The 27,163-nt window shown below is 42.2% G+C and overlaps 2 protein-coding genes across 6 annotated transcripts in view; one reads left to right on the top strand and one right to left on the bottom strand.

The window, feature by feature from the left end:
• LOC105688785 overlaps window positions 1-27,163 on the bottom strand; it is a 148,062-nt gene that overhangs the window by 87,061 nt on the left and 33,838 nt on the right. Inside the window, exons 1-2 of one of the 5 annotated variants that reach the window (XM_048654849.1) lie at window positions 13,998-14,945; window positions 12,646-12,884 (exon numbers count right to left, since the gene is read on the bottom strand). The exons of 3 other annotated variants lie outside the window; for them this stretch is intronic. The gene's annotated coding sequence lies outside the window, so the exon portion shown is untranslated. Of the gene's footprint in view, window positions 1-105; window positions 265-12,645; window positions 12,885-13,997; window positions 14,946-27,163 lie in introns of those variants that run through there. One more of the 5 variants, XM_048654850.1, reaches the window with a different exon arrangement.
• LOC105688781 (deformed epidermal autoregulatory factor 1) overlaps window positions 5,002-27,163 on the top strand; it is a 76,270-nt gene continuing 54,108 nt past the window's right edge. The window contains exon 1 of the mRNA XM_048654847.1: window positions 5,002-5,112. The gene's annotated coding sequence lies outside the window, so the exon portion shown is untranslated. The remainder of the gene's footprint in view (window positions 5,113-27,163) is intronic.

Genomic DNA, 27,163 nt, shown 5'->3' with positions numbered 1-27,163 from the left:
AGTTGTAACGATAATAATGGGATAGGGAAAAGGAGGTTGGCTGCTATGGTTTCCGTAGAAGGGGGTGGGAAGAGAAGGAATCGTCGGGAGGTAAAAAATAATTACCGTTTCTAAGACAAGTTTCAGCGGTTTTCAGAAGACCATTTTCTTGAAATACCCTTTGAAGATCAGAACCGTGAACTCGATTCCTCGGGCGCGCGTCTCTTTTACTTGCGGGGCGAGTTACTTCGACGATTCCACCTTTTGTTAATTCCTCACTTACTCTCCCCCCCCTTTTTTTTTTTTTCTTCCCACTTTCTCTTCCCTTTCAGCTCAGTTTTTCCCGACGACCGTTATCCGTTATACTCTCCCTTATTTTCTTCGCAAACTCCGCGATCCTTGTTTTTATTTAAACTCACACGTAGCTCTTCATCGCCCCGAATTATCGCCTCGAATTGCCCGACATTCTCATTCTCAAATAGACATCGCGTTTCGTAGATCGGTGCGAACGGAAATTCCCAATTTTTTTAAACAACAAAAAACAAAAAAGACACGCGAAAATCCCTTCTTTTTTCGCTCTCTCTGAAACGGCGTCGTGTGCCTTTCAACCGGCGGTGTATAATGTGGCTCGACTTACTCGAGGAACGGTTGGTGCACTCGAGCCGACTATTGAATCAAGACCTACTCGAGAAGGAAGGAGGTAACTGGTAGGCACCGACTTAACAAGATCAATGAACATTACCCTTGGAAAATTTCAAATGAGTAGTTGAGTCGAGAAACCCTCGAGCAATTTTAACGACGGTATACGGATGACTGCTGGGAAATTTATAAATAGGCACGTACGTGCCCACCTATGTGTATGTACACGCATTTCGGTACATACGGTAGGATAGCACGTGTAGGTACGTGCGTGCCCACCCACCCACCTGCGCGACGTGCCAATTTATTTTTTAATAAGACGAGTAAAGTGCCTCGGGAATAATCAATCACGTATTCATCAATTCCCTGCAGCAAACGGGAGGCAATCTTTAACGATGTTACGTACGTACGTATACCGGCGTGTATTCGGTGGATGAAAAATGGATGGCGATGCGTATTATCGTATCGCGGTATAATTGAAAGATCGGAGAAACCACGGAGGATAGGAAAAAAAATTTTCGAGGGACCGGAGGAGACGGAGTCGCCTCGGCGAAAGTTTCGGTCGCGTTTATGAGATTTTGCGGAACCGCGAGCGCGTCAAAATCGTCGAGAAGAAGCCGGAGTTGAACTCTTGGGGTTGTAAACAGCAGCAGCTATGGATGTACTTTATAGAACTGGGATAGGGTTGTGCGGATGTGCTTTCTGCAACCGAGTTGCCTAGGCGACGGCGGTGGTGGTGGTTGTGTCGGGCCGGCTCCGCCGTATGCGGAGTGAAAAGACCCCGAGCAAATTAAATTAGACAGTCTCCGACTCCGAGGATTGTTCCCGCGGTTTCATTTCGGTCTGACGATATATATTTTTCAGCGAACGACAAACCTACACAATCTAGAAGACTGTACGCGCTATACGTATGTTACCTACCTACCTACCTACCTACCTACCTACCTCCGACCGTCTCGCGCGCTTTCAGCTTTACCAGAGAATAGCGCGCGGTGGAGAAAACCTTTCTCCGCCATATTTAGCCTCAATTCTTTTGTTTCTTCTTTTACCCTTATTTTATGTATTTCACTTTCTTTCTTTTTATTCCACCTTCGCGTTACCCGGCCACTTACCCGGCCGGACGCCAGAGGTGAAGAAATAATGTGCTTAATTCAAACACCATTCTTGAGCTTTGTAATGTACGAGTAGAAGTTCGCATGACTCGTTACCGGCTTATTCTGGGTCAGTCGGTTAAAGATCGGCGGAGATCTAATGTACTTTTTTCCCCTCATTCCCGCAGCGGTTATCGAATGGGGATGATTATTCGCTCGAATGGTGTTTTTTTTTTTTTTTCGTTTTTTCTCTGAACGTAAAGCTGATTAAAAATGTCAGCGAGGGGGGGGGGAAAAAAAAAAGGATGAAAATTGAAGACAAAAAAATTGTCTGTTTAGTTTACGAGACGATGTCGCGTCGTCTATTTGTCGTACGTGAGGGGTATCTCGAGCGGGTGTTTAAATTATTAATTAAAAATTTGATGGTTCTCCTCTACTTGTGAAAGTTGTGAAAACTTTAAAAAGAGCAAACTTCGGAAAGGGTCGGTCGCCTCATCGCCTAAGAAGTGGCCAAGTTGTAGAAAACTCAGACTTACGTAGTACGAGTGGATGTGTGCGTGTATATGTACACGTAGGATTGTACGTGTCCTTATGTACGGTACAAATACACAGATAAAAGTATACATAGAGTATGTGCATCGCAGTGTTCTTGGTTACCGCACTATTGTATATCTATGTAGTTTGCCAAGTACCTACTTGTACACTACCGAAATCTCGAGAATGCAATTAGAGGAGTTGGCGAAGGTGTTGGTGGCTGGAGATTCCAGTAATTACATGAGATCTTTGCCGCTTTTCCCCTTTCTCTCTTTCCCGCTTTCTCTACTCCTCTTTTTTAGTCTCATTCACGTTTTATCCACCCCCCGAGCTCGCGCCTCTATTTCTATTTCCATTTTCATTTCCATTTTCATTTTCGTTTTCTATTTCTATTCCACCTCTGCGTCGCTCCTTGGACGACTAGCATCGGGAGGAGTTTCTCTGGTATGCGATTTTAACGCCATTGCGCACCATACATACAAAAGCCTGCCATGCCGCAACGTTGACGCAAAATAAGAGAACAAAAAAATATATACTTTAGTACACACCACCTACGTACACGTTCGTACATACGTAACCGCGACTTCGTTCGAAGGTGGATGAAATAAAACGGTATAAAATGAATTAGAAACATAAAAAAAAATCCTAATATCCGAGTAAAAACGTACGGAGAGTACGAGAAGCGATAGGAACAGAGAATAGGGGGAATAAAATAGTAACGAATGAAAAGAATTCACCTTGATACAGAAGCACAATCTCTCGCCGAATGAAGTTTGCATTCAAGAAACTGAATGTATGGAATGTCTGCTGATAAGATTCGGAATGAAAGTGAAAAAAAAAAATCAACTGCTCGCTCTTCTTTCCGTCGTCGCCATTCACGCGGTTTTTCTACTCCGTCTGATGACGCCAAAGACGTCGGAAATTAGCCTATAAGGGTTCTGCCGCGTTGCATCGAAACCCTCCGAAATAAACGATAAGGTCACGTGGAAGAATAAAAATAATGTAGAAATTTCCTTCGGTTTTTTTTTTTTAACGCGAATAAAAAAATAGTGATCGCAGCCACTGATTTTCGCATCGTTGCAGCGTAACGCTATAGGCGGAAGTAACTCGGGGGATAGCGTTTCACGTAGGAGTAGGTACACAGCGTTATGTGGTGTCCCGAGACACAGACGACAGTAAATGTGGAATGTCTGGTTAATCTAGATTCTGCGATGAGGCAAACTCCACGGCCTACGATTCTCCCTGGGATTTACAGTAACGTGTTGCGTCCGTTGGATAGAATCATAGAATTGCGCCGATTTTCGGTGTACGACGATCCGTTCCGGGTGGAGATATCCGCCCCTTCCGGGTTCGATTTTCAACTCGGATCGTGTACGTATACCTGTGTATAATATGTACGTAGTAGCTGAGAGATATTCCGCGGAGATTTTACGTCTACGGAGAATGCGGGTGAAGGAGGAGGAGGAGGAGGAGGAGGAGGAGGAGGATGAGGCGAATCGCTCTTGCGAAAGGTTGTCACTCATTTGACAGTAACGTTACTTGCACTTCCTATGAAGTGACGGTAGAAGATGGTAGCGATGCAGGTGCAACTGCCATTCTACACTTGCTGACCTCGGTGAACCTTACGCGTCTATTCGTATGTGAAATTCAAGCGTCTCGTTCCCCTTTACGAACTCGACACTGAAGGTGGTAATATGGCAAAAGCTTCTATATATACGGTTCCGCAGACGTACGTACCTACGTAGGGTATACCTCCTCGTTGCATGTACCACCGTTGTTACGTGTATACGGGGGAAACGGGATTCCGAGAGACAACGAAACGTTTGTATATAGGGAAGTTTGTATGTACCCACCAGCCGTATGTAGAGGCGACGAAAACGACGCGATTCGAAACCGTTGTAAGGTAGATTGATGTCCTTAGTTTCTAGACTGAAACATGCTACCGTTGAGCGAAACGAGAGTAAAGTAAAAAAAAAAAAAAAAATAGAAAAGAATTTCAATAGTAAAACGAGAAAAAAAATATGTCAAACGGTCAACGCTGGAAACTTCTAGCATCTGCTCTTAAAAAAAAGAAAAAAAAAAGAAAAAAACGAACGGAGATTAATGTTGCGATCGACGATATCGACGTCTGCGATGAAATTATCGAGCGAAATTTTCACCGCGTCCTGTACCCCGGATGTGAACTTGGCACGTTTTAAGTTTAGTACTGAACGACTTGAGTGGGACGTCAGGTAATGGGGGTCACTGAGTCACGTTCGAAACGAACGCTCGGATTTCAAGGGAGGTTGGTACGTAAGTACCAGACGGTATGAGAACGTGGCCCGCTATACCTGTAGGCCTAAGCATGTATAGTTGACTCTAGGCCAGTTCAGTGATTCCAATTTGACGAGCTAAGGTTACATGTATAGAAACTTGGGACTTTATAGGCGCGCGCGCGCGGAAAGCTTTGCGCTACGCTCTGTAATTCGCTTTCCTTTTGTCCAACCCTCCGACGGTTTAGGGCTGGAATTCGCACCGGAAGACCGAGAGCTATTCTTACGTACGACCGAAGCAACGAAAGCGTCGAGCATTTCCAAAGTTCCGAAATAAAAAAAAAATAAAATTTGTACCGGGCTCAGGAGCTGTAGTTTTTTTTTGGCAATTTCGTATCGATTTCTTTCTCATTTTTCCACCGGAACTTATACTTTTTTCTGTCAACTGTCGAAAGAAAGGAATATGACGTGGGCTGGATTCTAATTTGACACCTTTGTTTTCCAGGATACGAGAGGATGACGCCAGCTAGCGATCAGTTTACGAGGAGCCGCGATTGCAATCATCCCCTTCCAGGATTTGTGCGCCTCCTTTTGGGCACCGGGAATGCGCGCAATGTGTGAGTTGATATAGACTATAGACTGTACACGATGTACAATTTATATATAGGTATGTAGTATAAACCGCGAAGGGTGGAGATGAAGAGAGAGAGAGAGAGAGAGAGGGTAATAAGAATAAGGTCGGAAAGGAAGGAGAGGACACGCTACACAATCGAGGAAGTGGTAATCTGAAGCTGGGATAGGTATACCCGAGCGTCAAGCTTGCGGAGGGGTGGGTTTGTTTCGGGGTTTTAGTACGGCGTTAACTTGATTCGCTACTTCCATCTGCCACCCTTAACCTCCGATCCCCTATTCGCCTTTTCTCTGCCCCCCCTCTATCTACCTCAGCCTCCCACACTACCGGGACCTAATTATTGACGCTATTAGCTTCTCCGAAACCGACGCAAACGTCGATTGACTCCTTTTTCTACACCGCTACGGAATCGCCTGGTTTTTGTCGCTCCGAACGGCCTCTCCATATCAACGCGACTTCCGGAAAATAAAAAAATTAGGAAGATTGATCGATCGTTTTAGCTACAAAAACTAGATGGACAAAAAAAATCACGACCGTTTAAATTTTACACTCCGGGTTCGAATCGGTGTGCAGCTTTTGTAAGGACGGTAACAAGGTCCCGATATTTTCACCGCTCGAAGAAAACCATGCAATATTCATGATTTCTGGTTTCCTTGGTCAGCGGATTGGCGAGGTCGCCTCAAATATGATCAAACTCAAATCGAAAGTATATATACGACTTTATCGATACCCGCAATATCCGAGGAATGGTGCACAACCTTCAGCAATACGTGAAACTAGCCAGGGAAAATTGCTATAAAGTAAAAATTTCTCCTCTAATAGAGAAATACTTACATGAAAATTTTTCCAACGAATTTATACAGCTTCATATCGAAAATCTCTCCTCGATTCCTCGTCGAGTTTTTAACTGTAAGATCAATTTTTTCTTCTTTTTGCGTTCCCCACATACCGATCTTCGAATGTAGGAAAAAATGAATATGAAAATCGCAATTGGTTCGGTGAAACAAGAAAAAAAAAAAATAAATAAAACGTTCAGGCAAACGACGAATGACAAACGCGAAGGTATAGGGTACAGACGTATAGGTAGATAATATGAATACAGAGAGGAAATCGATGGTGTTTTCTCGATATCGTCTGCCTCTCTTTCCCTCTCTTTTCACCCCCCCGTTACCCCGGTGCTTGCGCCATTAAACGCTCTTTCCCTCTCCCCTTTTCCCCTCTACCCCCAACTTCGGTAAATTAAGTCCAGATTTAATTTAATTACGGATTCCCCGTCCAACTTTACTAGCCCGTCGTGTGCCGGGTGCGCGTGGTATATAGTATACCTATAGGAACACTGCAAATACGGAGGTTACTCGATCCCCATGATCGTTCGGTTTTTTTCTCATATAATCTGTTTGAAATACTCCCTGATTCTCGCGTCTTTTTATTCTCTACCCCGTTCTCTTCTTTTTGTCATCGTTTTATTTATTTTTTTCCTCTTTCGTTCGCTTTCTTTTATTTTATTTCAGTTCTCTTTAACCGAACGGAAATTACTCCCGCGCGTAGAAAACGTCACGAGGACGCGGGGCGATCCAGAAACGGAACGAAACGGGTACAGGAACGGGAACGGGAACTTGAGAGCGCGTTGCGGAGACGACGGTGGGGGGAGGGGGAGGGGAGGGGGAGGAAGAAAAGGGAAAAAAGAGGGAGAGGAGGCCGGGGGAAAAAGTTTGAATCGGACTTTGGTAAATCGAATCACGTTCCTCTCGAAGCACGCCCAAAAGCACGAGACTCCTGTACTCTCTTTCCAACCATACTTTTCTCTCGCTCTTTTTCAACCACCCCTTTTGTACACCCCCGCAATCTTTCTGGTGCAAGACGCGCGGCTGTAAGTTTCGCGTGAATAGCTCAAGAGTCGAAATGGAGAAGCGGTAGGGGAATGGAACACCTATCGAGGGGACGCGAACTCAATGGCAAAATTAATCGTCCGAAAGTTTACAGTATTACGGGTATCGAGATTATTCGAACTATTAGACGGGGCTTTTTCTATCGATTCTCTTCGATAATTCATGCATATCACATCCCGCGTATTGACGTTTCGCGTGTGATATATGTATACGATTCGATTAATTTTTACTTTGATCAATCGGCCCGTTCTATTCAAATAGGCGAAACTATACGAGAATCTAATTTCCGAGATGTTATGTAAAAGATCGTTCGGCGGATTTTTATGGTGGAATTAATTCGCGTACGTATAGTTCAAGAAAATAGGGAGAAAAAAAAATATTTCTCATTCGCTTTTCAGTAATCTCTACTTCGTCATCGAAAGATGAAATAGAATTCAGTTTGGCTTCGTCTGAGAAGCAACGACTCGTGTATAAGGCGGGTTGGGAAGAGAATATCTCGTTTGACGTTTAAATTGCAAGCGTTTTCTTATTTTTCACGTCGCTTTCGTCTCCGCCGGTTCCTGCAGGACGGTTTTATATTGAAGGGGATGGATAAGGAGGGAAAAAGAGAGCTCCGACGCGGAGGGGTGAGAGTGAGACCCGGTGGTTTAATTCCAAGCTCATTCGTTACGCGCTTCAATCCTGTTCTGTAATTCTGGAAAACCGCGCGGATTTTCCGGGCGCGCGGAGGTTATGCCGTATCCTACATTTATAACTATACTTCCTTCCCTCCAGAAGAGGGGAAAAAACCCTTACGGTACTGTAGAGCAAAGAGGAATTGCCTCTAAAAACAGATTGCACGACCCTAGCCCAGCTACACCAATTACACCGACGCCTGACGTCCCCGTTACGTCAAATCTCAGCCATATAATAAACGAAACTCTTTTGCTCCACCTCTCTCTCTCTTTCGCTTTTTACAAGGCTCTACTCAAAATCCACTCTCGACTCGGTTTCGTGTTCCGTTTTTTTTTTTTTTTTTTTTTTTCTTCCCTCGATTCGATTCCTGTAATTGATTATTAAACGCAGATCGTAAAAAAGTGTTGAGATTCGTTTTACGAAAAAATTAAACCGCACGAATATCGGAGCGAATTCATCGATCGAAGCGATAGATGTTCGCCGATCTAATAGAAACTCGCGGCTCGAATCACCTTAATCAATAATTGCCGCAGGTACTCTAACCTTGATCCGATTGCGATTGAAAACTTGAACGTTGGATAATCCTCGGGGTGAATTGACGGCGTTAAACCGATCGGATAATCGATTTTAACTACACTAATCGTGTCGCTACACGACCACAGCCGGTTTTTTTCTTTCCGATTCAAATAGGTCGAGCTTTTTACATCGAGATTAGGATAGCGTAGAGTTTTATTACCGTTGCGTTCAATTGTCGATTCCATTCCCAATTTAATTTTCTCCTCTAATTTTTTATTCGCTCGTCTTGCAATCGACGAAGCCAGTGGATACGCGAGTACACGTAAAGTAACGCTAGAAGTTTTTGAAACACAGGGAAGCGAAGGACACCCCGAGATTATACGACGAGGTTTCGCTCTCGCAAACGCGTTAGAACGGGGCTGACTATTGCTGTTTACATAGGAGAGTTTGGCGGGAGTTAATATCGAGAATTTAGAGCGTATTAGGTCGCCTATTTTACCTAATTAGTAGTTCAACCAACCCCCTCCCCCCCGGTTCCGCCCTTACTATACAAACACTCGAAACACCGAACGCCGCTGTAGTTTACAATTCGGCAAGCATTACAGCGCGGTACCCTCCCCTACAAGTTTTTGAAACCAACCGTAAAAATTCCAATCGAATTTTCGAAATGTGGTCATCTTCTCAAACGGTGATAATTATTGACCGGTGAATTTAGTTAGATCGAAACGAATGTTGAGGCGTGACGTTTACCCCCAGAGGTGACTATCGTTTGCATAAAATTTGGGACAAAATATCGCTAATCGAATGACCTTAACGCGAGTAGTTCGGAGTGTATTGTACGTGAGCATGCGGAGGAGAACTCTGAGAACAAGTCGTTGACACTTTCGAGACTGGAGTCCAAAGTCCTAGAGACTAAGTTCAGGTGGTGGTATTGCAAGCACTGGATCTGGCTCAGAGCGTAGGTACTGCCGCCGCTGCCGCTGCCGCTGCTGCTGCTTGGCTGTTAATTAAAACAGGGAGTTATTGGGGTTGAGGCTGCGAGTGTCGCGGCATACATTAACTCTTGCCGTTTCGCATTCTAAAGCGGTTGATAAGACGGTGCCACGTTGCCCCTCACTTAACATACGATATTATTGTACATGTGTTTGTTTATCCTGTACGTGTATTGTAACGTTCGTCTATAGGTACAGCGAACAGATTAGGCGTTTGAAAAATTTGTTAGTTAGCTATAAAGTTCGTTAAATTTCATACCACGTTAGGAATCGGTCGGTACGTCGTTGCGGGTGTTTAGAATTCAACTTGGAATTTGTTTGCGAGGAAGGTTATCGTCGAGGGGAAATTCTCAACGCGAAAAGGGAGTGCGCTCGGTCAAAGAATGCTTTCAAGCTCAGAGATATCGTAATTAGTAATTGGTAATTAGGAATTCGAAGCTCAGGGTGGAGTAATACAAAGCATTCGGATGTCTACATAAACGGTGTAACGTTTAAACCGATCTTCAAAGGAATAATAAGCGTCTGGAGACGTAGGCGTGATTTTCGGTTCGCCGTGTAATAAGGTGGGGAGAGATTTTTGTGAACTCAGCATCGGCGACGACTGGGGGGGGGGGGGGGGGGGGGGGAGCGAAAGCTCCGCGAGAGTCCTCGAGGGTTTCGTTCATCCGTTCTCTGATTCCGTCATCCCCTCGGCTCGATTTTCAAATAATCTTTTGGGGGACTATTCAAACTTTGCTTAAGCGAAAGGATTATACGACAAATTTTTGAACGGATCTTTCTTTACGTTGGATTCGTTTTGATATTTTAACCGTATATATACTTATAACAGTTTTCAATCTGTTCATGGTCTGTGTAACAGAAATCCGCCGGAAAAGTTATTTGAATAATTTATCACCCTTTTACTTCTGCTCTATATCGTCATCGCGCTATACTGCAACGGTGTTATATATATATATATCCGGTAAAATTTAACTCTCCAACTTTGTCCCCGCACGGTATATGAAAGTGTATGTAAATTTATTTGATGTACTTTTCGGTTCGCAAAAAGTCCGGGGGAAAAATTATGTCATAATAACATCGTTGTATAATATTAAAAAAAAAAAAGGACTGCATAAATTTTTGCTTTTCAATGAATCGGATCGTGCATCTGTACAGATTTCCCGAGACGAACGATGTATACTTTCGTAACGAAATTGGCAACCTCTATTAGTTTATTTTTTTTTAATTTATTTCTGTTCAATTTTTCCCCTTCTTTTTGTGTGTTACTTTTATTTTATAGAGTAGCAGGTATATCCTGACGGTCGTTATCCGAAATCAGAAGAAAGTTTTCCTGTCCCGCAAACTTTGTCCCGGGTAACAGCTCGAAACTTTGCGAAACTGCATCACAGTCCATCGTAGGCGAAAAGTTTTAATCGCCGAAATGAAAGAGTCTCGTATACATAGGTATACAGGATATTCCACGTATACCGGTACGAACACCTGGACGTTCGGCTGCAGTGCCGGTTTATTCATTCATTCTATTTTTCAAGTAGAGGAAAAAAAGAAAATATTATTTTCAAACATCTCTTGACCATTGATACTTGATTTTTTCAAGCGATTGATTTTTCGCGAATTATTATCGGTGTAGTTCCTCATTCTGAATAACTAAATTAACCGAAACAGGTTATACACACAAACTATGCGTTCCTTGGGTTACGCGCGGACTCTACTAGAGAGAATACGATCAAAGCTAACTTGGATCGCGTGCCAAGCGCGCCTTACGAAATTAACTTTGCGGTGAAAAATTTCTCTTCGAGCAAATGAACGGTGAACAAATGGAGAACAAAGCGGTTTTATTTCTTTTTCTTTTTTTTAGTTTTATTCATTTATAATCTTTTTTCTGTCCCCCACCCCTTCCTACCCCGCTCGTTCACTCTCTGCCGTTACAAAAAGTATTATATTGTTCTAGTTGAAAAATTCGTTGACTTGTTATACCGTGCAAAATTGCACGCAGATGTAACGGGTTACACGAATTAATCACAGAGTAAAAATGATTATTTTTCTAATTTGTGGGCAGGGATGTAAATTCATAAATTTAATACGAACCCAACAACACTTCATCATGAACAACTTGTTGAATTCGTTTTCATTTATGATTATGAATGTACGTGTAATTTTCACCAGTTCTTTTTTCCTTTTCTCTGTCGTTTTTTTCAACGTTCTTTTGTATCGTATGCGACTTTCAAACTTTGCGGGAGATCCGTGTATAGCTACGGATGGAAACGCATACTGTGCGACCCTCAAAAGTCGCAAAAATATAATCCTATTCTGGCACTCGCACCCTCTTAGGCCTAAGAAGGGTTAAACTACCACCCTTAAGTACCCCGTTCCATGGTGTGTTGTGGATACGTGTTAGACTATCAAGGTACTTTTCTTCTTTCGGGGGTAAGTTGGGGTAGCGATTTTCAACTCGTGCAGCTTCTTTTCATCCGTACGTGGCCACCGCCTACTTTTTAGAAGCGAAAAGCTTATCTTTCGGATAAATGCCGGTTTATACTTATCCGGGGGTGGTAAACCGCCGATACCCACTCATCTATGTACATACCTATACCTCTCTTGTTAGTCGAGGACGATATCGTACTACGGGGTACCGTTGCACTAAACTTTGGGAAAATGGGATCAGCCAGATCATCGTTCGAGTGCTTATTTTACGGCCTCGAAGCTCTTGAGTGCTTTTAAGAAATTCTCACTCAGAATGAAAAATACACCCAAATCCACTGCGAAAATTCTTCTGGTATTATAAAAAGTACGCGAATTTGAATTATGAAAGTAAATTGTCTTGTGGCAATTAAACTTGGAATTAATTAACGTTCAACGATTATGAGAGGAAAAACTCATATCCTCATTTGACGGAGCAGAGTCGAGACCGTTTATTTAGTTTGTGGAAAATATCGCGTTTCTATTTTTATTCACAGAAGATATAATAGCTCACGACGGCTTAGGTAGTCATCTTTATTTTTTTATTTTTCCCTCTCTTGAGAATATAACAAAGTGTAGAGATTGACGATCCCATTTCTCTATCCGTCTCTTTCTTTATATCTATTTAGACATCTTACCGATGATACCGTCGGTACTAGTCAGACCAGCTGAGCTGTGATTAATGAAAGTCTCTATTCCTAGAAGTTGCGCGAGAAGAGAAAATAAAAAGAGAGAGAGAGAGAGAAAAAGAACAACCGTTTAGTCAGGCTCAAATTTTTCCTACCTTAAAATAAGAAATGATAAACTTCGAAATTCGCGCACAGATTTCACGGGATCGCTTTTAATGACAAAATAATTTTGCGAATGTCATCGACGCCATAAACGAAGCGATTCTGAGGTTTGGTCACAAGTAATTTTCGCTAAAGTTTCTACGCCGCGATATTGTGCCCCCGCGCATAGGATTTTAATTAACAAAGTAATGTTGCCTACCTTCGCGTGTTCCACTCAGAATAAGGACCGACCCCCGCAGCCCTCGGGTTCCTTCAGGTCCCGATCTCGGTCTTGGTTTTGGTCTCTCGGTTAATCGGATCAAGTAAGGCTCGAGTCTGGCGTCGGAATATCCCGAAACGTAGTCTTGTATTCTCTAGGGTCTCACTCTGACAAGGATTTGACTTTTAAATGGTGTGCAACGCGAGCTACGGCGGCTTCCTCTTCCTCTTACGCTTCAACTATAGGTATATAACCACGGCGGATTGTTATAACCAGACGCTCCTCAATTTCGGGAAGTAATTTTGGTTCTGACGAACGCGCGCTATGTCTCGTATTAAAGTCGGTTGTCGGTAGGTGAGGCCTACTTAAAAGCGAGATTAGGTTTCGCTATGGCTAGATATTGGCCCTCTGATCAACCGCAGGGGTCGAAATATGGCGGCGTTAGGATTTTCGCTCTCTGTCCCGAAAATTACGAACCGAAAGCTCGAAATTCGAGGTCCTCTCGCGCACGAGTTCTTAGCAATTCTATTCGCTTTACCTTCGGATTTCACTCCTCCGATTCGCCCACAACTTGTCTTGGGAAATTGCGTGTGTTTTAATTAACCAGATAATATCTTCGCTAATTGCAGCTCGAACTTTACAAATTCTATGGAACAACAACCAAAGATAGATTTAATCGGACTTGAAAATTTTGGAAAAAATTTTCGCCTTTATCCTAAGAAAATATTTTCGAAAAGCAAAGATTTATCTAATTAACTATGGGACGCGGTTAACGTGCGGTGCTTCGGGTTGGTTTTACGTTGTATGCAAAATACATATGAATATTTTATAAATAACTATGCGTGGCATATTTCGAAAATAGAATAACGAACGTCTAAAGTTAGGAGTCACGAAAACAAACGCACGTCTAATTATAATACCGCGTCGAATTCGGTTTCTGCCGTGGTGAACGTAAGCCTTTGTCAAAAGTGTTATAATAGTTCCGCGTTTCCGAGGTGGAGAAAATTCAGAAAACTTGCATAACCGCCGGGGCGGGCTCGTACGAACGGTGAAAATTAAAATAGAGTAAATATAAAGTAAATCAGTTTCTGCATAATAAACCGCACCACAAACCTCGGCGAACTATAAAATTATTGTATAGTTTTCCATTACTCGGCTGAATGTAAAGTGAATTTGATTTTTACAGCCGTTTTACCACGTGCTTTTCAAAGTGTTTAACATTTCTCGAAAAATCTTCTTTTATTTCACCGTACGTCAGTTTTTAACTTCTTCATGGGAGGTATATAACATCCTTAGAAAATACGTTTATTTAAACATCATAGCGAATCATAGATCGCCGTTGCTGTACTTACTCATCCAAAAGTAAAATTAGTTTTTTTCCCCCCGTATTTTCTGTTCGATTTTTTTTTGTAAATTTTTTCACATTCACACAGCACCGACTGTTCAGTAAAATATCTAGTGTTATTCTACTTCCGGTTTGTAACTACTAGAAATATTTATGTTGTAAACCTTTCTTCTGTAAATATTTTTCTTCACACTCGTCGTAGCGCCGCGGTATTCAATTCGCTCTCAACCCCCGCCCCCGATCACTTGGGAAAACTACATCGATGCAGAGACAGCTGTTTTAAAATTAGGCTACACAAATACCGGATAATTCCGACAACGCTTAGGTATTCAGGTGAAACACCGATCAATCGGATTACAATTCAGATTATCGTCTGCACAATTGATTTACCGAACTCTTAAAATCGTTGTCTTCTATTCCGTTCTGAAGATTGCACCTGGTCAGGGGTGAAAGTTTAGGAAACGCGTGCCCGAAAGTTCTTCAGTCATTTGTTCAATTCCATTTTATTTTAGTTTTTCCATTAGTTTCTTTTATTTCTCAGATCTACCGCAGTAGGGTGGTAATTAAGCGTCTTAATTACGGGGGATTTGGCCCTCGGCCAGATCGTCTCCGAACGGTAACGTCGAGAAAAAAAAAAAAAAAGTAAAGTGGGTAAAATCGAAAGAAAAAAGATACTTGAATGATCGTCGATGTTTATCTAATCTGCTGCGATCCGGAGGTATTCGACAACCCGTTAATTTTATAGCGAAAACTTTTGCGTCGGAGTTACGAAACGCATGGGAAGAGGATTGCTAATCGAATGTGAAACGCTCGTACGTTTAATTGTAAGAGCGAAAATGAACTGCGACTCTTTTGACAAGCGTTGCGTGATTAATAAAGGTAAAAACGAAGGTGAAAAACGTTTATCCAGTAAAACAGCCGCGCGATCATCTGCGGGAACCGCGACGGACGTTAAACAGAGACTCTTCTATCTCCTCTCCATTGCAATACGTGTGCCAGAGTTATTTCCGCTCTAAAGAGTCAGACTCCGGCACGCTGACGACACGGCAAAAGATCGCCAACTGCCGTCACAGTTGTTGTATTCTTCCGCGCGGTTTGTCTCTGAGCTTACCGCCGCTCACCGACGCCCGTTGTTCCTGCGGTTGCAGTCGGACCAACGACAGATGTGGACGTTGGCCAGTTGGTCGATCGAGAGATCTCCTCTCCACCGCCTATAAAGGGTGTTCGAGAATAGAAAAAGAAAGGAATGAGAAAATAGAAAATAGGATAAAGAAAATCAAATAGATAAAAAGAAAAGCGAGCGGAAGGGAATAAAGAGGGAGGAGAACGTGCGGTGTGCCAGTAGTAGTTGCGGAGTGGCTAGAGTGCCTCCCGGATTCCAGGGATAGCTCGCTCTCTGGCCGAGCGGTTTGTAAAGGTCGCCCTGAGGTTCTTAGCGTTAAGATTTATTATCGCGAACACTCGACTTTCTTACGTATCTGTCAACATCGACGATTCCCAGAGTTTTTCTTTTCCCGGACCGCGATATACCGCGCCATATGCCGAAGTCGCTCGTATATAGGTATAACACGAGCTACGAGAACTTCGGTGACAAGCGAAAAGGGAAAAGTTTAAGAAAAATGAAAAAAAAAAAAAAAAAGGGGGAAAAATGGTTTCGGTACAAGGTACCACGTACACGTACAACCCTACCGGAAAAACCGCTTGGCGTTGTTCGACCCTCTAATCTTTGCCAGCCTGTTCGAACGTTTTAATTTCCCCTATTCAACCCGGATTTCCTTTTTCCGCGACCCTTTCTTTTATTTCATCATTTTTTCTGTTCCTCTGGCTTTTTTTTCTTCTGGTTTCTTCTTCGCTCCCTTTTTCGTCAATAATTTTCCGACCGCGATCTCGTGAAGAATTTTGTCATCCTGCCACTTGAACCGCCAAAAAAATAGAATGCAAAAAAAAATAATTAAAAAGACTCCTCGAAAACATTCCTTTGTACGCAATGCCACGACTCTGCTGGTTCTGAAGCCTCTTGCTTTGTCTTTTACCCGAAGAAAAAAAAAATCGAAAATTACCACGCGTCTCTTCGGATAACCCAGTTACCATTGATTTTGCGGAGAAATTCAATACACGTGGGAAATTATTCGGATACAAGCGGAAAGTTTCGGATTTTTAAGTCAGATTAACGAATGAAATAAAGGAAATGATATCAATGGATAAATGCGGATGTTCAACTGTTGTGAAACTGGTCGTAAAAACGCTTTCAACTCTCTTACCAAAAAGAGCGTATTGAATCTTTCAACGGTCGCTCGGGACGCATTTAAAACCTCTCGAAAGCCATCGGGTAAATATGTTCACTTTGTTGAAACGCGGAAGCTTTTTATTTTCAACAGTACTTGACGTCGGATACCGAATCGTACGAAAAAATGATCAATCGCGATCATATCAATTACCGCCTTTTTATTCTATCCACGTATCATATCCGAACAATCGGATCTTTGATGTTTCATCTCAAAGAAAAAAATCAAAAAACTAAGAATCTTCTTTGGGATAAAACGAAAATTCATCTTTGTCGTGTTTCCTGCATTCGAGAGGTCTGAATCTCGGCGCTAATATACGTTTACTGTATTATCTCGCACAGCGGTATGTCGAGAGAATCGAATTCCATAATTTTCTCAACGATCGCACGTTGTGACACACAACATTTCTGGTGAAACTCCACATTCCCTTTGTACGTTACGCGGGCGGCATTTAACGTCGGTTATTGTAAGAAACTCGCGCGTTTTTCTCTTTCGGCAAACTCAAAGTTTGTTAACATAATCGCGTATACGCATCCGGTCAAGTCCGAGAAACTGGAAAAAAAGAAACGAAAGGTTATCGGAAAAATCGTAAATCTTCTTTCAATACCACAAACCGCAAGGATAAAGAAACTTAAAACCTCCGTGTCTTAAAAAAGACGCGCGATCACCGAGTAGACCGTCGACTTCCGGACGTTTCGAGGCAAAAAATCGAGAGAAATGATAATCTTGGAGCCTCAATACATCGGGCGTAAGATGAGGCGATAATTGATGGAAATATGTAGACGGGTTGTTCGAGTACGAATACGCGCGAAGTGCGAACTCCGTGACCAGATCATTAACAGTTCGAAAGCCGCATGTTCTGGAATACGGCGTAAGTTAAGACCGAGTTCAAGCAAAACCCCATAGATATGTTATAGGTGTAGGCGGTATAATGGGCATGGGATAGGAGGAAAACCCTTCCAAACTACATCGGTATAACTATCGGGCTTCGCGTCGACGGTAATTTGTCAAAGCATTTCTACTGATCGTTCGTTCCGTCTCGTCTGTCACAGCGACGTCCGAAATGTCTACCACCGTATCGCGGGTATAACCTGCACCGCGTCATGGTATACCTATGTAATGTATATGTATATACATACGTACATAGTTTCTGGCCGCATGCAAGAGGTGCTAGAATAGCGACGCGGTCATATTAATTTCGACGGTGACAACCGCGTCTGCCGGGCACTTGAACTCTACTTTGAAACGTCATATAATTTCTACGCAGGTCCAACGATGCGGCACCTGCTGATGTACCGCTGCTGCGAAATAAAAGGGAACGTCCGAATATTTCACGTCTACGAAAATCACTTCCAAGGGTCAAATATTGCCTCACGATTGATCGAGTTATCGATTAATTGGAATTGATCTCGTCGAGCCTTCTTCTCTTCCAGCAACAAACGTGTACGTGCGGCCGTTCGAACTTTTTCCAAACTCGAAGAGGGTGAAATTTTATTTCAACTGCGCCGTTTCGTCGAGGTTCGTTCATGCGTGAAAAATCGCAATGGGTTGTTCGAAAGAAAAAGTTTACTCGAATTTCTCCGCTGTATCTTTTGACAAAAATTGCTAAAAAGCTTTTTATTTTTCGCTCTGCAAAACGTGACGGAATATTTCGACGTAGCTTACATTGCACGGGCATCGTTTAGTTCGTAGTCAGTCACGCACTGACGATTCGGAGCGGTCTCGTGAGAGTAAAATGAAAAGATAAGAATAAAAAAGGAGAGGAAGAGAAAAAAAAAAAAAACGACCGAAATAAAGAAGGAACGGCATCGAAACGGCGCGATGATCCGATCCATTGCCATTTTATAGTCGTCACTCGTTCTCTCGTCGGCTACGGGTTGTCGTTCTCGTGTCAGCTTCGAATTGTCTCTCCGAGTTCGCTGTTTGCCCTTTACCTCCCCGTTCGAGCCACGCGACCCCCGCCTCACCCACCCCGTGATTCACCTACCCCTTTCTCTACTTTCTTCCCCACCCCTTAACCCCATCTCTGCAAATCACTCACCGGCAGAGATCGAGGGGTGCCACTGACACATTGACATTTTGCGCTGCTTAACCCCCGCCTCTTATTCTTCTTCTTCTTATTCTACCATATTCCTACATCTTCCGTCCGTCGGAGCATCTATGAGAATGTTTTTTTTCTTTTCTTACTTTCTGCTTTTTTAGAAATCATTTAAATTCGAGGGAACGTCATGTACGGTTACGATTTACTTTTATCTAGAAAAAAATTAAGAAAGAAAGAATTTTTTTTTCGACTAAAAATTCCTGTGCAGTTGGAATACGTGTATCGGTATTATCGCCGTATAACTTCATAGAACAAAAAGAAAGGGAGGAAAAATTCCATTCCTTTTGAAAGCGACTCGCTTTTTCAGATATGTCTGGTGCTTACAGTTACGTATTTTTGCTGCAGTATTCCGTGTGTACGACGTTAGAATATTCTCACACACGTAGGACGAGCCTTGTACCCAATCTTCGGCAACCCCCGTACGACGACCGCGACGCGACCGATACGCCGATGCGCGGCTATAGTCGCGATAGGGTGTTGAAACGAACGGAAAACTCAGATGTAGCGGGGTACGTTTTAACGCTGTCGATAAAAATCGAAGTGTCTAGTCATACGCTCGTCCTGACTTCGTGTTCCACGTACAACCGTCTTTATCCGCACTCCGTCTCTTTGATTCGCTCATTCGATTTTTCTGGATAGTTTTTTTTTTTTTTTTTGCTCGTACGCGGTATAATTCGAACTCAGATCTCTGTGGAGGTATACGTGCGTAGCTAGAGCGCATTTAACGGAAAGCATTAAAATTTACTGGAGGAAAAAAATGAAGGAATATGCAAGAAAGTTTTGATAAGAAATGACGCGAGACAAGTATTACATCTCAGTTCGAGCGAAGTGTGGATTGTGCAATTACCTTAGTATTGCGTGTGCCAATTTTACCGTACTACAGCAGACTAACTCGGGGGATACATCGTTCATTGGATCTCTAACTACCTTGATCTAACCAGCTAATCAAGTTCACCGCCATGTTTGCAGTAGTTAGTATACGGGGAGCTTTGTTCCAGGAATGAATACCTCGTGTTATAGGTACAAGGGGAGGCTACCTCCGAGCCTAGAGAGGATATTGCTAAGGACTTATGTGGGAACGTAGGAAAGCGCCCATTGTTTGTACTGCCAAAAGGTCAGTCTTATAAGCTGGCTAATCTTTTCATACGCACGCGCGAAATGCCAAGAGGTCAAGTATCTGGTAAAACTTTATAGATATTCAACGACGTACATACCTATGTACGTAACGTACATACCGAGCTTAATATTTTTTCATCAATCTTTGAGCGATGATTTCTTGTCTCTTTTTTTATTTCGTACGACGAACCGAAAATAATTAATGGCATTCTTTCCACTGTATTTGGAGATTTGGATGAAAAAAAAATCAAACGCGGGGTCAGTTTGGATTGTTAGCTGTAACTTCGTTATGTAATTCATCCGTTGTACTTCCGTTGACACCGTGAAAACCGCAGGATTTAAAAAGGGCGAGACGCCAAATAGTCGGGGGTCTGGGGGCCGGAAGCGTTTGATGTATCGCCTTAGCGAAAATTTAATAAAACTGGGCGGCGAGAAAATTTTATTGCCGATTTTAGTAATACCTTATATGTACGTATGTATACGTACGGCGTAGTGCGACCACTCGCCCGGTGCAGTCCGGTCCAATATTATCGCTATAAAATACAGTCTCGCTACTGCGGAATTGGATGATTCGCATTTTCTCTGCTGCTATTGCTGGGAAACTTTGCTTCGCTTGTATAACATTTTTCGCGGATTATATGGCAGTAAGTTTATTATACCGAGTGCAAAAATTGCTGCACAGCAGACAGACGCTTCTCGTAACCGGGGAGCAGCAGCTATCGCTGGACGTGTAGATTGCACGGCTCAAGATTCTTCGATTTTAAAACAGATGTTGAGGAATTTTTTTCTTATTTTTAGATCGTTTTTCGTTATTTATACGATGAGATTCGGAATTCCGACGAAACGCATAACGCGACGCGAGTTAATCGGGTTATGGAACAGGAGAGAATGTCGTTTCTACGGATATAAAAATGGAAGCTAAACTTCCGGATGGGCAGCAATTCGAAGGGAATTGTAAACGAATTGTTGTTTACCAGGTGTGAATAATTCTTCGTATCTGCAGTAAACGTTCTGTAAAGGAAACCTCGCGTCACGTTCGGTAACCCCTCTTCTTTCATCCCAACCCCCGAAGAATAAAAGTGGGACAAAAGCTACTTTGAACAAGATGCGGAAACCCGGATTCTGTCTCCTTTTGTCACATTTTTTCCCTCATCCGATTCTTATTTCTTTTTTTTTTTTTCCTATTCTATTTTTTACTTTTTCGCATACATCTCCGCGTGTTTCACGTGTCCTACGAAATCACGTCATTCCATACAATACGTATAATTTACCGCTTTTATCATACATCCTTTTACTTCCTCGAAACACGTAATCTTCAACCCTCGTTCGGAATTAGGTCGCGGGGATCAATCCCCGCATGCCTTTTAAAATCCAAACCGAGAAGTTATATCCGCGGATCGGAAAATCGTTTCCTTTAGGAATGAAAATACGCGACCTTTTTCTCGTTTTCCTTTTGCTCTTAATTTTTTGGAACTCTGGATACACGAGAGCACGGCGAATCCTCATGCAAAATTCATGCGCCCGCTTAATTTGGATGTGCGAAAATCTGCACTGTACAGCAACTAGCGTGTGCGATTCCATCGCAGTAGGTAGGTAGGTAGGTCTGGCGGTACGCTCATCGTAACTGCTACGTATGATGTTAGCTCGTAACAAATAGAAGTAGCTCCGCAAAGGTGGTATGTACGTACGTACATACGTTTACGTATAAACGTAGCCACGATATTCGTCGTTGTTACAAGCAATTAGTGCACCAGTCATAATATAAACGGAGTTCCAACTCCACCGACCGAGTACCTTCGCTCAGTCAATATTTTACACTTCATTTATTACCCGCGTATGTACAGTGCACGTTCATTTCTACGTATATATATATATATATATATATATATACGTACCTATATATATACGTATATATGCTCATTTCCATATACTAAAATTGGAAACTATACGTACGTATGGATATATTCGTATACACGTTGCACCTGCAGTATATAAGTACAAGCCATCGCGGAGTGAAGCGACATACCTATCCACGTATGTATGCATATCTGCTGTACATATATGTACTGCTGAAATTCTGCAGCGATCATGAATTTTATACGAGAAACTTCAAGTCTGCAGTAGATTCTGCTTCTATCTTTCGTTTCTATTTGAATTTGTTTTTTTTTTTTTTTTTCTTTTCTCATACCTTTTATTGTTATTTCCATTTTTATGAAATACCATCGCGGCCATCGTATCCGTACAATCGAACTTCTCACTTTTCTTCTATTCAAGCTCAGACTGTAATGGTATAATCCATTCGTACGTCCATGACCAGACTTTGGTACATGCGAGTTTTCACAATTCATTGTTTCCAGATATTTTTCTATTCCTCGTAATCTTCCGGCGATAACCAACACCGAAGGCTACCTCCGAATTAATTTATCTTTTTTGACTTTTATTTTTGGATGATGGTTTTTTTTTTCGAAATTTGTCTGGATACGGTTGAACGTGCCGGACAAACACTGGCTAGCCAGTCTCATCTTTGAGCGTCTAACGAAGCTTACGGTAATGAAAGTAAGCCGCAAAAGAAGGGAGCTGAAATAGTGTGGGAGAAAAAGGGGATGAAAGGAGCATCGTTAGGATTATCTCTCCATTTCTTCCTCGGCAGAGTGGAATGCGCCCCGGCGGGGGTGATGGAAAATGGGAAGATGGCGTTTGGGACGAAGGGAAAAAAGGAGACCCTGCGTATACGCATGGGATGATGTATAAAAAGGAGACGAAAGAATCGCCGGATTTGCCGCTCGGATTATAAGATTAATCTCTACGAGATAATTTACTAAACGACCATTGTTCATTCCCGAATATTTTCGCGCGGACGACGCGCGACGGCTCAGCCGGCCTCAACCGCCAGAGATCGGTTGTAAATGAAAAGAGAGATGGAATTGAAAAAACGAAAAGTAGCGAAAAGGTGAAAAAAAAAAAAAAAATATCGAATCACGGGATCTTTTTCTATACTTATTATTGGAATTTCTTGAGTTCATTGTTTCATTTTATTTTTATTCTCCTTTTTATTCTTCACTCACCAGCAGAGATTAAATCTGCCCGAAGGATATCGAACACGAAGTAGAAAAAATGTAATGTAGGACGTGTATAAAATGGGGAGGGGGGGGGGTGGGGGGTAAGAGAAATTCACGGTGGGAGACAACGAATGTATTTCCATTTCCATTATCGAAGCGGGAAATCACACCATTTAAATGTCACTTTGTCCGAATTGATTTCGAGAGCGAGAATTCGAGGCTTCGTTTCCATCTCACCTTACCGTGCCGTTCGGTTTACTGTCATTTCTTTTTCTTTTCTTTCTTTTTGTTACCCCCCGCGATACGCGAGGGCCAGAGAAAAAAAGTGATTTACCCCGCTTTAATTAGCCGAAGGGACGTCAATGTCCTCACTAAAGTTCAGCAGTTGGTCTTCTTTCGTTTATATGTCGTCGCCGTGGAAGTTGTTCCCTAGCCAAGGTGTGCCGGTTGTTTTATTTTTCTTCGTTTCTTCGCCTTTCTCTGTAGAAGGGGGAGGTGATTTAACGTTGAAAAAAATTAACAATAGGGTGAGAATTGGCCTTTTCTTTTTAGACCTGCAACGCTAAGTTTTTTGTTAAACTTGCGTGAAATTTTACCCCACTTCGCGCGGTTGCATTAAATATATGTGGGGTAAGTTTCTTGGGGGATGGTTCGCGCGAAGAAGGCTATGGCAATTACCACCACTTCCTGCCCTCCTCTATCTCATACATTAAAGATATATCGGCTTCGCAGAGACGCTGACAATTCTCTCAGGCAAGATTGCGTCATATGTTGCTGGTGCTCCTTCCGTCTCTCGCTACGTCGTCGTCCTCGTCGAGGAGTAGGGAGGGAGGGAGCGATTTGAATTTTGCATTAAACATCAATGCGTATTCTGCATGTTTGGGTTTTGCAATTTCACCTTTATTGGATACGCGCGCCACCACCAATACCGTCTTATATACGACGCCATTTTATACGTTGAATATCAACCCCGTACCCCGTACTTTCTCTACCATGCTATTATACACATACACGGAATAAGGGAGAAGAACCTCGCGGGAAACCAATAAATACGGGAGCCCTTTCAACGCCGCTCAGATGACGATTAATGTATCGCACGGATTCAGCTTTTCTTCGATCCGCAGGTTAACCTACCGTACCTACAACCTTGCGTTATACCTTTCAACCTCGAAAATACACCAAACCGATATCGCGACGAACATCTTTCCCCCGCTCGACGTACGTTTTTCCTTTTTTTAACCCGCATTGCCGAAATTAAATCAATCATCCGAGGGTAGATTTCCGGAACTCCGCATGCACACGTGGAACGACATCGAATCAAATATGTTCCGATTGATTTAGCTCGTGAATAGAAAAAAAAGAAAAAGGAGGTGGAACGAAAGAAGAACGTATATTATAATAGTTTTGAACACGAGTCACATCGAGTCACGAAAAATTTGAGACGCGCACATCGGTCGGCCGTCTATCGCTGTTCGAGATTCTAATTCGTGTAACGACGAGATATACCGTGCCAAAATTTAAGCGCATATGAAATTACTCAGACCAATTATTACAGTCGGTTTTCACGACGTAAGCGCATCAGACTCTATTTCTCGTGTACGTCAGGCGAAGAGAACAAAAAAAGAAGAAAGAAAAAAAAAAATAAAACACGAAAAGGAAAGGAAAGGGAAAAAAAAAGATATTAATAAACGATGCGAGTTGCGCCGCTCTCCTCACTGACTAATCTTGAAACGTCTGCAGACGTTATGGTTATAGTTATAATAACATCCAGCAGTTTCTTATTCCAGGCGCCAAAACTACGACTTGCGCCACATTCACTAGCAGAAACCACCAGCTACTTATTATATATTTACAAAGAGAGTTTCGCCTCGATTCTCACATAACCGACAGCCAGGCGGCAGACACCTTGTCAAAATTTACTTGGCACCGAGGAGGATTTTGAACCTACCCAGTAATACCTAGACTCGAATTATATTATACCCGGACTTGTGAGTAGCGTACAGCGGTACAGAAATTTTCCGTTATTTGTTTTTCGATGCGAACGGAAAAGATTGGGGAAGATAAGTTAAATAATTTGCTAAATTAGAACAACTTACAAACCCCGTGAAGAGGAGGCGTGTGTGCAGAGAGGGAGGAGTCCGGGTATCGAAGAATGGTAACTTTTGACGATGAGGTGACAACCGTTTTCCCTTCGAACCTCCCTAACTCGAGTAAAGTGTCAAAGTTCCTTTGTTAAACGACGTCAAACAACTCGAAAACGGTATTATCGAAACAATAACCGGTCTTCGAGTATTTATACCTGTACGCGTATACGTATATATTTATATAAAATAATATAAGCCAAAGTGTTCAAAAGGGTGTATAATACGGGTGTTTTGATTGGTGTTAAAGAGGCGTAATATAGAGGGGTAGAAAATTGAATTTATATTTGTATAAATATACATCCAGCTACCCTGCTGGATTTGAAGGAACGCTTCCATTTGTTAGGACACCTAACGTCTGAGGAGCGCGAGTCAAGGGGCCGTTTAATTGAAGTGTCAGTTATTTGCGAAACAATCGGTATACCTATTTTGTTGAATAAACACTTATTCTTCGATCCGATATTTCTGAGTAAAAAGGAAAATAGAATAAAAAAAATTGTAATTTCTCTCTCAAAATTTTAGGCACAGCGATAACGGTTAACTTGGGTTCATTTTTCACGTCGGTTTTTAGTTGGACAATTTTTTTGTTTTATGGTTTTTTTTTTATACTGTCTTACGAAAACATTTCTCGTGGTTATCCACGCACCCGACAATCTATAAGGTGACGAACTACGATACACGCGGTTCCAATTAGCGGGACACCCGTAACGGTTTTTGCTCTTGTTTAACGACGTCCCTACTGCATCTATTCCCGTACAGCGTCAGCGAGAGTAGCGTATTTTCACTAGTTCAGTTTTGAAAAAGCGTTATTTCAACCAGGGTAAAAACTTTCGTATTTCGTTATTTGTACGAGACGGTGGGGAAAATGAGTGGGAATTTTTATTTCTATTTATTCGATTTAATTATTGTTTTTTTATTTTCTCTCTCGCAAGGAAAAGAAATTGCAGTTTTTTTGAAACGAGCGTCGATTTTCAATCTTCTGCATGGGGCAAGAAAAATATACGCGTGTATCATATATATACCGCACGTGCTTTTCTGGTAAGAAATGTTTACTCAAGAGTTTGAAAATTCATCTAGAAATGACTGGGAGTTGAGGTTTTAGATGAGACCGGAGAAGCTATTAGCGTGCCGTATAGTCAAGAATGCGGAGCATCAAGGCAAGGCAAAGATGGTGGGAGAAGTAGAAGCAGATCTCACAAAATTAACGTTGACCCAGATTATATTTAGTGAAGTAAGGATGAGATGACGATGGAATGCGAAACAACCGTCATCTGTCACAAAACCCTCTCTCTCTCTCTCTCTCTCTCTTTCCCCCCCTATGTCTCTCGCCTCTGGGTAAAATCTGCTCACCTGTAACGCGGGTATTTGACTTATGTCCGAGTTCAACGTATTCCTCATACTCCCCGACGTACACGCTGTTTAAATATACAATATCATACCGTAGAATAATCCAGGTACTTAGACGAAAATATGCCATTTCTGCAGTTACACCGAGACGGGGGGGTGAATGAGAGAGAATATACAAGATGTTGTTACTACGGTAGAGTTTCGAACAACTTTGACGCTTTCGGGGCAAACTCGCGAAATGGGAGGGAACATTTATCTCCACCTATACACACGTGTAATTGTTCGGGTTCGCGAGGGAAAAAGGTGGCGAAAAATAGAAAACGATAAAAAATTTATAAAACATAATTGCCATTAGGCTGGACCGAAATTTTTTTCGTACAGATCAACGGTCGAGACTCCCTGATCTTTTTTTGCAAATACTAGAGAAGCGTAAACGTTGCGCGCGGATTGTTTTTCATAGAAGTTTCTATTCGACCGCAGAAATGATATGACAAGTTTTTCTGATATCTGTTGGATTTTTATTGAAATTATTCTCACGTCCGTTTCGCGAGTAGACCGAACTGAATCGATACACACTACGTGCCAATCACTCTGAGTGAAGTATCATTAATTATTGACCATAATGGAAGGAGGGAAAGAATAGTAAGAAACGTAGATGGTATAATTTGTGCCAAGGGTGGAAGAAGTGGACGATTTTTTTTTTTATTTTTTTCTTTTTGTTTTTTATTTTTTCAACCACGTTGTTGCTTTTTCGAGGTCAGGAAAATATCGGATTCTCATTTGTACCCGCGCGTTGAATACCTACCCCCACCGGTTGTGTTCGATAATCGTGTTTTCTGTTAGTCGAGTGGAAAATTAAATAAAATCAGCGCCATGTGTTTTATTACACATCTGTGCTTGTTCGGTAATAATGCCACACGTCGTTCGGAAGGGGGGTTTATGCAAATTGATGAGAAAACGGGGTAGGGGGAAAAAACGGAGTTTTCTTTAATTAATAGCGAAAATTGACTGGAAACTCTTGAGATACTAGCGATAAAATGGATGAGGAGAGAAAGATATTCACAACCATACCTATTATGGATTTAGTTAGTGTATGCAGAACCATCCAATTTACTTTAGAGACT

Source organism: Athalia rosae, chromosome 4, assembly GCF_917208135.1.
Source record: "Athalia rosae chromosome 4, iyAthRosa1.1, whole genome shotgun sequence".
Lineage (NCBI taxonomy): Eukaryota > Metazoa > Arthropoda > Insecta > Hymenoptera > Athaliidae > Athalia > Athalia rosae.
Note: the sequence above shows the minus strand (reverse complement) of the source record. Positions and strands in the feature narration are given on the sequence as shown.